General features: G+C 37.2%; 1 protein-coding gene across 1 annotated transcript in view; it reads left to right on the top strand.

Annotated features, from left to right (window-relative positions):
• epha10 (EPH receptor A10) overlaps positions 1-15,164 on the top strand; it is a 266,058-nt gene that overhangs the window by 41,730 nt on the left and 209,164 nt on the right. The window lies entirely within an intron of this gene.

The following is a 15,164-nucleotide window of genomic DNA, read 5'->3' as shown; positions in this document are numbered from 1 at the left end:
ATTGTTCTGCTTGAATTCTGCAGAAGCAGATACTAAACAGTCCACCATACCAATAAAGAGGATGTAACTGTCAGGAGATTTCTGCTTGCTCCGAATATAATGATCTTCTTTCCATGTGGTGATTGTTGGAGTGTTTTATTCATCACTGGAACTGAAATGGTATTATATTTTTGTCTTAAGTTTACAGTTTGTGTTTCTCTTTATCTTTTAATTCAGTGATGCTACAGTATAATGTTTGAATATGCCCAGGTAAGCAAAATTCTTAGAATTAGCTTGGCATGGACCATGTGTCATTTTAACTGTCTTCTCGTGATGAAGTTGTGAATGGATATACAGTGCCTTGCGAAAGTATTCGGCCCCCTTGAACTTTTCAACCTTTTGCCACATTTCAGGCTTCAAACATAAAGATATAAATTTTTTATTTTATGTGAAGAATCACCAACAAGTGGGACACAATTGTGAAGTGGAACGAAATCTATTGGATTTTTGAAACTTTTTTAACTAATAAAAAAATGAAAAGTGGGGCGTGCAAAATTATTCGGCCCCCTTGCGTTAATACTTTGTAGAGCCACCTTTTGCTGCGATTACAGCTGCAAGTCGCTTGGGGTATGTCTCTTTCAGTTTTGCACATCGAGAGACTGAAATTCTTGCCCATTCTTCCTTGCAAAACAGCTCGAGCTCAGTGAGGTTGGATGGAGAGCGTTTGTGAACAGCAGTTTTCAGCTCTTTCCACAGATTCTCGATTGGATTCAGGTCTGGACTTTGACTTGGCCATTCAAACACCTGGATACGTTTATTTGTGAACCATTCCTTTGTAGATTTTGCTGTATGTTTGGGATCATTGTCTTGTTGGAAGATAAATCTCCGTCCCAGTTTCAGGTCTTTTGCAGACTCCAACAGGTTTTCATCCAGAATGGTCCTGTATTTGGCTGCATCCATCTTCCCCTCAATTTTAACCATCTTCCCTGTCCCTGCTGAAGAAAAGCAGGCCCAAACCATGATGCTGCCACCACCATGTTTGACAGTGGGGATGGTGTGTTGAGGGTGATGAGCTGTGTTGCTTTTACGCCAAACATATCGTTTTGCATTGTGGCCAAAAAGTTCGATTTTGGTTTCATCTGACCAGAGCACCTTCTTCCACATGTTTGGGGTGTCTCCCAGGTGGCTTGTGGCAAACTTTAGACGAGACTTTTTATGGATATCTTTGAGAAATGGCTTTCTTCTTGCCACTCTTCCATAAAGGCCAGATTTGTGCAGTGTAAGACTGATTGTTGTCCTATGGACAGACTCTCCCACCTCAGCTGTAGTTCTCTGCAGTTCATCCAGAGTGATCATGGGCCTCTTGGCTGCATCTCTGATCAGTCTTCTCCTTGTCTGAGCTGAAAGTTTAGAGGGACGGCCAGGTCTTGGTAGATTTGCAGTGGTCTGATACTCCTTCCATTTCAAGATGATCGCTTGCACAGTGCTCCTTGGGATGTTTGAAGCTTGGGAAATCTTTTTGTATCCAAATCCGGCTTTAAACTTCTCCACAACAGTATTACGGACCTGCCTGGTGTGTTCCTTGGTCTTCATGATGCTCTCTGCGCTTTCAACAGAACCTTGAGACTATCACAGAGCAGGTGCATTTATACAGAGACTTGATTACACACAGGTGGATTCTATTTATCACCATCAGTCATTTAGGACAACATTGGATCATTCAGAGATCCTCGCTGAACTTCTGGAGTGAGTTTGCTGCACTGAAAGTAATGGGGCCGAATAATTTTGCACGCCCCACTTTTCATTTTTTTATTAGTTAAAAAAGTTTCAAAAATCCAATAGATTTCGTTCCACTTCACAATTGTGTCCCACTTGTTGGTGATTCTTCACATAAAATAAAAAATTTATATCTTTATGTTTGAAGCCTGAAATGTGGCAAAAGGTTGAAAAGTTCAAGGGGGCCGAATACTTTCGCAAGGCACTGTATATATATATTATGTAGGGCCAGAAGAAAATAGAAACCCAGTGACCAACTGCAAATTTCACTTCCTACAGTATGTGTGATTTGGCCTCCCTTGGAGGAGATGTAATTTTTCATTGCTAACAGACAGCAGCTATAACCTGCATTTTTAATTTGTATCTAATGAGTGGATTGATGTTTAGATTGAATCTAGGCTACAATAAAATTTAACATCCAAGAACCTTAAACCAGTACTGTTATATCAAAGTGTAAACAAGTTATTTTGGCTCTTGAAATGCAGTATTGTGAAAGAATGCAAAAACAAATGGTAATAATTCCTGACAGTGGTGTCCTTCAGCATAATTTGATATACACTATGTGGAAATGCATCTTCTTCTGTCTGGGACATAATGATATTTTTGAGAACTGTGATGCTACTTTTCATTTCGGATGACATTTCCTTCTATACAAATTTCTGTCAAGATTGCCTTCAGATACAGTTCTTGTGCACGGCCACAGGTTCAAAGTTAACTACTGTATAATTAGAATTACAGATTTCATGATGTTCGGTTGTCCAAATGTTTGTTTTACATCTAGGCTGAAGAATATGTGTAATGCATTAAATGTAGCGATACTTGCAGGGAGCTCTAGAATAAAAAAAACAAAAATTGTTCCTAGAGTTTTTGGAGTGGATGAGAACATTTATAGGTTAAATAAACCTATTTCTAAGATTATTTAGAATGCAATCTGTCATAGCTATGAAATAAAGTTTTTCTTCAGTTAGCTTTTTTATTGATTGATTTTTATATTTTTGTGTGCTCAGTAACCTCGGTGTGTTATTACCTTTTTTGTACTTGAGATGTAATCATTTATCACTGAAAGATCTATTAATATTTTCAAAACACTTTTTCAGGACGTGTTGTTAGGACCTTGGGCTAATATCCTATTGATATTATCAACAATTCCTAAAAACCACTTCCCTGTAGGAATTCATTTGTACAGGTAGTACATCAGATTTGGAAATGCTCTATGCTACAGACAGATAGGTGCAGATTATATATTTTTTCATATTTCTATGTTTCTGTCTATGTTAGGCTTAATGTGGAATGTAGGCTTGTGTGCAATATATACTTACTGTATGTGATGTAATGGTTTAATAACAGAAATTACAGATTCTACATTCTCTTATCTGCTAAAATGCTTTTAATTTATGGCTACAGCTGCTATGACAGTTTATATTTAAACACCGGTGCAAAATCATAAAAAAACTTAAATAAATGCATTCATTGCATTTTAAATAATATAAAAAAACCCTCGCATCCTGATTTGCAACTGTGACTCACTTGGTTAATGTTTTTTTTTAGCGTGTCATTAATATCAGCAGATGGTACCACTAAAAACAAAAGTAGTGGTATTTATTACAAGACAGACATGATAAACACATTTCACTCTCCTCCCTAAAACTATGGACACTCACCTTCAAACAGAAATCCAGTGAAAGTGATAAAATAGACAGAATGACATTCTTGGAACCATTGACTTCACATGAAGCAGAATTTGGTCGCATATGTATGCAGCACATTTCACTCCTGGCTTTGCACAGATTTGACTCCAGTGGCAATCAAAAGTTACAGCCATCTGCTTTGAATACCATCCTCTAAATGGACTTTAATAATTGATAGCTTTGTTTTTGGTCTCTCAGGAGGACAAATGGGCCCAGGAGTGAAATGTTCTCCTGCTGAGAGACAGAGCCTCCCCCAGGCATGGCTGAGACATAGCGGCTAGTCTGTGTGAAAACACTTCCCACAATACAGCTGGTGGCTGTTCTTATTGCTACTTCAAGAGAGACAGCCTAGATAGTGATTCTGCTTTCTTTTGAAATTCCTTTGAAATCTGTAAGGCAAAATCACATCTACCACTAGAGAGCTCGTGAAAGTGCGAGAGATTATTATAAATGTAATGCCACCCGTCCTGGCATTAACATGCTGAAGTCTAACACATACACCTGATGTGAGACTGATGTGATTTAGCCACCTCAAAAAAGCCCTCTCGTCTGTATTGAAATAACACCCCAACCAAGCCCTTACGGATATATTTAGGGATAACTGGGCAACACTGCCCTGGTGAACAGATACAGTATTTGTATTTGATATTTTTGCTGTGAGGTAAAGAGTGATGAAAGTCAGATATTGCCAGCAACATATAAGTATGTCGATTTGATATAAGATGCTGATGGTTTCTGCTCCTGATTGATGGGGAGAATACTGAGATATTATGAATGGAGCTTAAGTTAACAGACGGATCAGATTCTGCTGCATAAAATTCTATTCCTTGACTAATTGCATTTGTTTTATGTACATATTTACAGTGTTTTGAATAGAGCACAAGTCATCGTATTTTAAGAAATGCGACTATAATCTGATTATTCTAATTAATGGTAAGCTTTAGTTCTGAGTTATCAGAAAATGGGATTTGTGATTTTAGAAACCATTTAAGCTAACCACTTTTTCAGTTTATTACATCAAAGTATTGCAATATTTTAATAATACGTTACTGTTACATATACTATAACAGATTTGTTAAAGCTGCCTGGGTTTTTTTTAGTTCACTTACAGACAACAGTTTTCAAGCCTTTCCACAGCCTCTCAATAGAACTCAGGTTTGGACTTTGACTAGGCCACTCAAAGACACTTTTTTTATTCTTACTCCAATAAAGTATACAGTAGTTTTGGCCTTGTGCTTTGTCTCATTGTCCTGCTGAAAGGTTACTTTTCTTCCTGGTTTGAAGTCTTAAACAGGCCAAAAACATTTTTCCTCTAGTAATTGCCTTGTACTTTGCTCATTCCTTTTCCCTACAGTTCTAACAAGTTTTCCTGTCCCTGCTGAGGAGAAGCATCCCAATAGCATGATTGTACCACAACCATGATTGACTGTAGGGATGGTGGTGAATGAGTAATGCGCTGTTTAGGTTTTGCGCCAAATGTATTACTTTTGCTTTGATACCAAAATGTTTCAATTTGGTCTCACTGCACCACAAAACATGCAAAACATGCACACACTTACAGTCACAGTCACGAACAACGCTCACCCCAGGGCCAATTTTCCCAGAAGCCAATTAATAATAATAATAATAATAATAATAATAATAATAATAATAATTGCTTACACTTACTGTATGTAGCGCTTTTCTGGACACTCCACTCAAAGCGCTTTACAGGTAATGGGGACTCCCCTCCACCACCACCAATGTGCAGCATCCACCTGGATGATGTGACGGCAGCCATAGTGCTCCAGGAAGCTCACCACACATCAGCTATTAGTGAGGAGGAGAGCAGTAATGAAGCCAATTCATAGAGGGGGATTATTAGGAGGCCATGATTGGTAAGGGCCAATGGGAAATTCGGCCAGGACGCAGGACACTCTTTTCGAGAAACCCTGGGATTTTTAATGAGCACAGAGAGTCAGGACCTCGGTTTTACGTCTCATCCGAAGGACGATGCCTTTTTACAGTATAGTGTCTCCGTCACTATACTGGGGCATTAGGACCCACAGAGACCGCAGGGTGAGCGCCCCCTGCTGGCCCCACTAACACCTCTTCCAGCAGCAATTGTTGAATAGAGTAGAATATTGTTCACCAATTAAAAAGTTACTTCCATCTTAGTGAAATCTGTGGCTCTGTCAAAGTTGTTGCAGATCTTATCTTCATATTATGAAATTTCACTGTGCTCAAAGAAAGGTTTTTATAACCTTCTCTGTCTCTGATCTCTGTCTTTCTACAACTTTATTCCCAAGGATTCGAAAGCTCCTTTGTGTTCATGATCTGTACTTGAAATTCACTACCTGACTGAGGGACTTAATGGAGTTATGTGTAGCACTATTATTGCACATAGACAGAGACTACTCAATTAATTAGGTGGTTTGTCAGGGTGGTTTTGTGTGCAAAACTTCATTTTGGTTTGTCAGAGTAAAGGGTTTAAATTTCCATTTTCCATTTTTGCATTTTCCCTTTTCTCTCATATTATATACTTCTTTTTCTTTGCTGTAAATTTGTGGATTTGTCTGTGTATATAACTAATATTAATTTCTGCTTTGATGTGTCACGATTTTCAATAGAATGTGAAAACTGTGCCAGGGTCTGAATACTTTTGGAAGGTGCAATATGAGCACAGGCTTTAAATATGCAAACATTCGTTAGGAATTACACACGAACAAGTAAAGGCTAATTCTGTGCTGAAATGTTGAAAAACATATTCGACAGCATTTTGTCTGTTGAGCCTTCTAAAAAATTTGCTTGAAATAAGTATACTTTTCTTTGCATGTCAAGAGTAAGGGCAGATAGGTTTATGGATTTAAACAAACTTTTAGAGTCACTATTATTTATATTAAAATTAAATTAAGGTTACATACCCAGCAGCATTTTAGTATCAAGTCTTGAAATGACTATGAACTCCAAAGTCATAGAGTTTTCAGTTGACCAGATGACTACTAAAATTGTGATGTGTGTGGCTATACAAAGCAGTCTGTCTAAACCCATGTATCTCTCTTCCTCTCTGCCTCTCTTTATCTTTAGAGGAACTTGGCAATGAAATATCCTTTTTCCCCTTCTCCAACCTTCAAATTGTTCTTGACGTAGGTGGCAGTGCCTCCTTCTTGCAATAACTAGCTCATGGTGGCAGGGACAAAGAAGTGCATTTTTGGGGATCTAATTTTTTCTGGCACCATCAAGAAATGGTTTCCAATACATTTCCACAATCGGGAAATGGACAAATTGTCCTTCTTTCTGTAACAGTAACGTTTCACCAAGCTTCCCTGTTTTTTCCAAAAAAGAAAAGCTGGTTGATAAAAGAAACTGTGTGGATGCCTCCTTAAGTCATAATGGAAACATACCTGCTCACTGAGTGGGATAAGATCAGATTTCAGAGGCTAGGTGTAAAAAGCTTGGCTTGTACCACCATCCTCCAGGTTTTCCTTCAGCATTAACACACATTAAATAGGAAAAAAATGAAGTCAGCAGTTTTTCACTTAACACACTCCCCTTTTTGGTGTCAGAATTTTGAAACTGTAATGAAATTTTCATATTTCTCATTAGAAAGGGGGGAGTCAAATTTGCCTTGTTAATAGAAAATGAAAAGGTCTCAACTTCTGTGATCATGGTTGCTTGCAGAGTGTGAAGATCACCTTGGCACTTGAGCTTTAGAGTGACCCCAATTTAATACTGGGACTATAGCATTATTCCAAAGCCATCTGAGCATAGAGATGCCCAGCTGTACAAAGGCGTTTTGCTCTTTAAAGAGAGCCATGCTATAGAAATAAAACTGCGCCAATGCTAATTCATCAAACTGTGAAGTCTTCTAGTCTTCTAGAGATGTTTTTGTATTCCCAAAAATAAATGCATAAATTGAGATATTCAAGAGGCATAAGGGCTTTCAGTGTACAAGGCTATTCTTAACAAGGTTTTCAGAGGAATCATTCAATAATTTAATATGTATAGGTACTGTAGTTGAATTGCATCAATTTTTCATAGGCAACTGGAGTGTTCAAAGTTTTATGTAATCAAACCTATAGTATGCTGAAGTAATTTTTTTTTATTGTGCAGTATGGTCAGCCTTAAGTATCACTGCAATTAATATAATTTAATCTTCTACATCTCTGTATCCATCAACTGAATTGAAGTTAAAGCACCTTTTAAATATCAGGTGACAGTGATTATTTTGTTTGGATTTTAAGTCTTTTTTTATATAAAAAAAGCAGGATTAGATACTGTATCTGAGTGCTTTCCAGGGCTCTTTCTGGATTAACCTTGGGCTTCATCCAAGATGGAATAGAAATAAATTTATCAGCATATGTGGCCTGCTCTTCCCAAAGCACACTCCTTAAAGTGAATTTATCGGTCACACTTAGAAGCTGTAAAACAGAATTTATGTAAGGATATACTTAAGGATATACTTAGTACATAAATATGATTTATATGATATAGTGTTTTTTAGTTTAGCCGATGTGCATGTACTATAATGTAACTATTCTGTTTAGTGCATGTTAGTGGTACAGTACTAGGTATATCATTTGAAAATATACAGTATTAAAAATGGACTTTTTTAAAAAGTTCAAGTATACAGTACATTACTTGAGATGGATTAAAAGGATTACTCGGATTTTAATTCATTTTAAAATGTAGGGTAACTCGCAGACAGGTAATGCATTCCCACATTTCTGTCCCTTTTAAATAATGAAATATGTTTCTCTGTCTGTTATATTACAATGAAAGAGACTAAAATGGGTCCATGTTTGTTGTTGCACAGTACATTTTCCAGACATTTTTATTTAACCCCAGAATTCTTAACCGGTCTGGAAGCAGATCAATTGTCATTATATCGAGCTGAGAAATGCTATACATGAGACATGCCTCCTATGGGAATTGACTGAGCGCAGGGGACGGTACTTCGAGGGTCACACTGTCAGAGGACGTCTGAATGAGCTTACTGCAAGGCAACAGACGAATGTCACAGCTGCACAGCTTTACTGGTTGTATAATGTTATTAACCTTTGTGAAGGTTTTAAAAACTCCTCCCCCTAAGTCAACATACAGTACAGTAGCACATTCAAATTCAATGCTCTGCCAAGTAAATCAAACTGAAATCTGGTTAAATTAGTCGTAATACGTTAAGAGTAATTGCAGGGTGTGTGTGTCATTTCTGAAATATAACTGGATGTTCCTAGTTGGGTGACACTGAGGTGCAGTGCTTAGAATTGGAGCTCTGGGTTCAATACCAGACCTGAGGTGCTATCTATGAGGAGTTTATGCTGTACGTTCTTTCGTGTCTAAGTGAGTTTCCTCTGAGTGATCTGGGAAAAGTGTCCCTGGTGTGAGAATGTGTGTTCTGTGTTTTGTATGTGCCTGTGCCCCGTGATGGACTGGTGTCCCCTCTTGCGCCCGTTGCCTGACAGGATGTTCCCCTGTGGATCTGTTTTGGATAAACCGGTTAGGAACTGGATGGATGGAATTCCGTAATTATCAGAATGTCAACCACACTAACTGATGAACAAGGAAGGAATTGCAGAATAAAAATGAGACTACAGAAACCCTGCAAAGCTATATTCATTTCTATAAATTAGAATTGGAAATTTCTTAAGGGAATTCACAGCCGATATTTCGCATCTAATATTTTGCACCTGAAAGTGAATATCACGATGCTATCACTGTGATAAAGGTTCCGCAAACAAAGTAAATGATTCATATTGTGAAATATTCCTAGTAGTGCTGTGGATCCAGGAATGAAGAGGTGGGTGATGCAAGCTGTGACTGGGAGCCCCATGGTGATGGTGCACACTTAAGTCCAGCACCACTGGGGCAAAGTGTTAAGTGAGCTTCCATTGTTATTGGCAAGACCTGTGTCTTTCTTCTGTCTGGTGCAGCAATTCTGTCACGTCCTGGCATTGAACAGTTTGGAGGATAGGTGTATGAAGTGTTGATGTCTCCTGTGCTACTGCAGCGGGGCATAACAGTAAGTTTGAATTGATCTGGAGCCCTAGCTTTATTACCTTCTGAGGTTAAATTTGTTTTACAGCACTAATCGTCTAATACAATACAAGAAAGACTGACAAACATTGTCAAAAAAGAAGATAGTGCAGCATTGTTTCAGGAGATAAGACAGTTACTTTAATAATAATAATTGCTTACACTTATATAGCGCTTCTCTGGACACTCCACTCAAAGAGCTTTACAGGTAACGGGGACTCCCCTCCGCCACCATCAATGTGCACCATCTGGATGATGCGATGGCAGCCATAGCGCACCAGAACACTTTATAGCGTTTGTCAATGAGGAATTGAGGTCAAGGAAGGACAACTGAGAAATTGTATATTTATTTTTTACATTTATTTAAAAAATGGACCAGTTAATAATAGATGGTTGGAAAACCCCACAAGTGTGGAAATTTAATCGACACTGCTGTTGCCAGCTACCTTTAGCACAGGGTCGGTTTGTCTGCATGAGCGCTGTTTGAGATGTGCTTCAGCCGTCTCTCTCAGACAATGCACACCAGAGCAGGGAGGCTACACAGTAGGTCTTTTACTGATGACTCTCAGAAAATGACTTTGATTATTGTATTTCTCAGGATTAACGCAGAGAGCATGCCTCTGTTTGTCTTCATGCACTAAGGAGGTGTGTGGATCTGTTACATTTTCTCAAACATGAAGGCTTCAAGATATTAAAAGATATTACCGATGCCAATCAAAAGAATGGTTTTTTGTATGCGTCAGAAATAGTTCAAAGACAGAAGAAGCCTTTACATGATTTATTTTCTTTTTGTGAATTGTATTGCCATATTTACAATATATATTATTTTTTGAGTTAAAGTTTCTACCATTTCTTCAAACCGTTTTTTTATGCTCAAAAGTTATAATTTCTGGTTTTCACTTCAGGCCTGCCAGATCTGTACATCCTTTAAAAATAAACGTACACATTCTGTAATATCAATAATGATAATTCCTCGCATTCATGTTGTGCGTTTCATCCCATGGGATCCAGAAATCTACTTTTGTATGATTTTCTGCAGATAATGTAAGTAACAAATTAGGGGGGTTTAAATTAAACTTTGCTGTGAAAAGATACACAGAAGGTTATGTGTATTTATACTGTATAGGATGTCTGTATTTTCCATTGATTTAACACAGATTGTGATTTAATAGTAGTTTATCAGGTTTAAAATGAATGGAGCACACCATAATGCAGTCTCAGATGTAGAATTTGTTTCTGTTTTGGTTTAATTGTGGTTGGCAAGAGCTATCAAAAAAGAGCACAGTCTGTGCTGGGAGCTCTTCCTTTTTAATGAAGAACAGGGAAACAGAAGTTTAAGAAGAGCTATTGCATACAAACATGAGGCTGACCTTCCAAAATTGAAGTGTGAAAATAATCCATTTTCCGCTCCACAAAAATTGTCTCAATGATTGAAGTTCGACAGATATTGTGACAGGCAGGATCACAAAGTGGAATATCACAGGGAGATACTTGGTCATGTCTGGAATTTACAATTATGAATTTAAATGCATACTGTATGGCCTGAGTTTTTGTGGACACCTCTGAAAGCTAAAAACCTTTAAGTGTATGATATTGGTAGTAGTCAGGCACTGAGGCACAGAGGCACTAAGTCTTGATGTTCTGAGCTATCCTAGTTTTGGCTGTGTTAATTATATGACTGGGGGCCAGGAGCGTTCCAATATCAATGACTAGTGAAGTGATAGGAGACATTATAGACTGTAGGTCATTAACTTCATACTTGGAGGGCTTTTCTGGACAGCTTTGAGGCCTAAAGATTTATTTAAATAGTTCAGATCCCATTTAATAGCAGCCTGATTCCTCACACCTGCTTTAACCTTGACAAGTTAATAACTGCTAGAGTTTCAAATACAGACCTAGGAGCTGACTGCCTCTGTCTTTTTAAACTGGTACAGGTGGCAGGGTATTCATTTCCCAGCTAGTGTCACTCTTGTTTCTAAGCCTAACTAAAGTTCAGCTTTCTCCTCTGCGGACAGCATTACTTCACACAAATTTGGCTGATATAGTGGCTCCACATAGTACAGTACAGTACACAAATATAGCAAGATGGTGCCCAAATTAAATTGTTAACTCATTATAACTAAGACGTACTATATAAATATCATATTGTATAAACATCAACCATAATTTATAATCATAAGCACTGGATGCAGGCTTTTCTCTTTTGCAGGCTCCGTGACATGGCACAGTTTTTAAAGAAAACATAGACATAATTTGATTAGGTTTTGAAAAAGAGAGGGTAGCATTCTGGTTAATAATCTCTACTGTCTCCATCGGACTTTCAGTCTGACAAACTGCTGTCGTGCCTTCAGCCTTTCATACATAAGTTTAAATGAACTCTGTTGCTTTCATAAATAATCTTGTGTTTGAAGTAGAATATGTCTCTATATGAAGCACTGACTTTTTACAGTGAGAACATGGTTATTTGAATTCTGTAGTTATTTCAAAGTGGCTTATAAAGGTTTATAACCATTTACTGAAAGATGAAATTCCAGAGGAGAGGTGCAATAGTAGGATTAAAATTAAGGAGAAAATTCAATAGAATTTATAGTCCTACCATAGCTAATAGAATTATACCAGAATAAACACAGGCTGATGGATACATGAAGGATTTGGAATGTAAATGCTCAAAGCTAGAGGTGAGAGTAATTTCAACTCCTTGCATGAAGTGTTTTATTTTTCTAATAAACAGGAGTACATTTTGTACCTGGATCAAAAGGTTTTTGTCTTCTGTAGTTTTATTACATGTTTGAATTGTTTTCTGAAAAACATTTTTTTCCTTGATACACAATCTTCTCTCTAGTTTCTGATTAGCACGGTGCAGATATACTTTTGACAGCAGTTGTGTGAGTGTTTCTTCAGAAATGCAGATCCTAAAATGTTTTCCTTGGGTTTTTAGACAGTGCAGTGTCTAAAAATGCCACCACGATCCTAGGGGATCTAATTGCATTCACGGATCTACTTAGAAAATGTACAAAAAGGCACAATTCAATAAATTATCCAAGGCTGGAAGAGCACTGCACTTCTTGATAAGACCTATCAGTCGGTTGCATACATACCACTTCTTAATGTCTTTCGTTATTCCAGTACCCTCTCAAGAAGCAAATATTTACTTTTTTTGCCTTTCTATCTCTTGAGACTAATGTGTGTCATTGGTGAATAAAATATTCTAAAATCCCTCTTACTGATTTCTATTGCTCTTCCTCAAGTGTAATGGTATATCATGTAAATATGCAAAGTGGAGGATTTGCAACAAGTCTTCAGATTTATTTTCATCAGGACCAGTAACCTTTTTTCCCACACACTGAGGACGTAGATGATTAACTCATTCCTCAGAAGAACATTCTTTAAATACTTATTGTACAGCTCTCATTCTTAATAAAAAAAATCTAAATGTCTGTGTTTGTGAAGTGAAAGAAATATAATTTTTACTGCTTACACCCTGAATTAACACTTTGTAGATGTATAACTTTTTTAATAAGTACCCAGACACCTTGAGAAAATTGCGCTTTGGAGCACACCATTTTGAAAATGCCCTGGAAATACTGAAATTCTGAAACTGCATCTGTTTGAGCTGGTTTCTGTCCAAGGTGCTGAACCATGTTTTTGCTAAAGATGACAGGCTGTACTACTGAGGACCTTATAGACTACAGATCAAGATTACAGAGCTTGTCTCTGTTTAAGGGTAAATGCTGTGATCTTTGAAAAATTACTGTGTTTGGGCTAATTGGGTCTACATGATAAATGTGCAGTATTTAGTTTTTTGCCTTTTGCACGTTAGGGGTATGTGACATTTCTGGCAGGCATCCACTGTATGCACTATATTCCTCCCTCTGCCTGTCTGACCCTATGTGCTTATAGTCTTTTTCATGGTGGGTGTAAAGCACATTATAAGACGTGTTTAGTTTATTCATTACCCTCTCAGTAGTGTCTCAAACTAGAAATGGGATTCATTTGAGATAAATTGAAAATAAATACATTTTTCTTCTCTAGGTATATCTTTATGACTGAATCCAAATATCCAAGTGACTGTTATTATTTTATTGTACTGAATTGCAGTAGAAAAAATGATTCTATTTATGTATAAAGAAATCAAGAAATCATGTAAGGCTTAAAGATTTGGGAATGCAAATAACTTAATCTGACCTTGCAGGAATGGGTTCGTGGACCGTGCATTTAATCTGTTTCACATAGATACCCATCAACAGAGGAGAATGCTTAACGTGGAAATCCATTGTATTGTGACAGTATGAGAGAAATGACAAAAGGGGGTTTAGAAAAGGGAGCTTATCTTCCCCGATATCTTATCTGTTCATTGGTTCTGCAGAGTCACAAGTATTTTATGGAAATGTTGCAAAAGAAAGACACTTAAAAACCTTGCAGTTTTGCTTCAATAAAGAAATGAAACTAGGATTGTGATTTTCCAATTTTTGTATTGACTTAGTGGATCTTGAATCATACTGTACAATGCATCTAAATTATTAAATCGTCTAAATTAGCTACCATTGTTATATTTATTCAGCATATTTTCCCAAAGTAACACACATTTTATACACCTACTCACCAAGTTAAGACTACGGTATTTATTAAGCACCCAAGGATGAAAGACACAAGATAAATTTAGTAAATGTGAGAGTTTGCTGCCCAGTGAAATGAGAACACCTTTGTGATTTCTTGATCATAACTCACTGATGTTTCCACAGGGACCAATCAGTGTGTCCACATACAGTATGATACGTGTGTCAGGGATGTCAGTATAGGAAGATGGAGGCATTTTTGGAGTACCAAGTGTTGATACAATGAGCTGATATTAATTGATATACTGTATATACCTGTAGGTCTATATACAGTATGTTAGGCTTTATTTTATTTTTGTACATTTTGTGCACAAAGGGAGGTTTTGGGCAGCAGAGGTACTGTCACCACTGCTCTCCAGCTGGTATGGGCTTCCAGGGAGCAGAGAGACAAGTGTGTGCGAGGTTGAAATGTCAGGAAAATAATGAAGCTTTGGTTTGGGTTTCACACTGTGGTATTATACTGCTGAGAATAGCTTTCGCAGTACTTTTTTCCCCATTGCTCTGTGAGCCATTTCAAGCAACTGGAAAAAGCTTTTTACTTAACGGCTGTTAATGCAGAGTTTGTCCCTGCAGGCACGCCATTCACTCACCTGCAGTGCTCAGTGTGTCTTCCCCATTCAGTATCTTATCATATCTGTTCAGGACATCCATTGTATGTGATGAGAAAAAAAAACAACAAAATCCATTCAAAATGATGAAAGCTATTTATATTTCAAAATTGCACACTCTTATTCCTGGGTCCTTTTTATTAATTTTTAATATACTGTATAGAACTTTCAAACGACTTGGTAAAATGTATATAACAATGATAAAACATATTTTAGGTGAAATAAGTATTCTTTTTACTTGTTACACCCCTTCGATTTTATGAAATGTGATTATGCAGTAGCTTGACACAAGCACACACTCACGCTCTTGAAGTTAAAAAAAAAATCTCTAAAATGAGGTCGAAATTAAAAGTGAGGTCTTAAGAATTTAATAGGATGGCTTGTTACTCTTAAATGAATAGAAGCAGTGAATAAGATTAAATCTCTAAACTTCTAGAAAATATTTTTCACAAAAAAGTAACACTGTGACTTGAAAGTATACATCA

The sequence above is a fragment of the Lepisosteus platostomus genome, chromosome 13, assembly GCF_059453375.1.
Source record: "Lepisosteus platostomus isolate fLepPlt1 chromosome 13, fLepPlt1.hap1, whole genome shotgun sequence".
Taxonomy (NCBI): domain Eukaryota; kingdom Metazoa; phylum Chordata; class Actinopteri; order Semionotiformes; family Lepisosteidae; genus Lepisosteus; species Lepisosteus platostomus.
The sequence above is the reverse complement of the archived record's forward strand: the minus strand, read 5'-3'. Positions and strand labels throughout refer to the sequence as shown.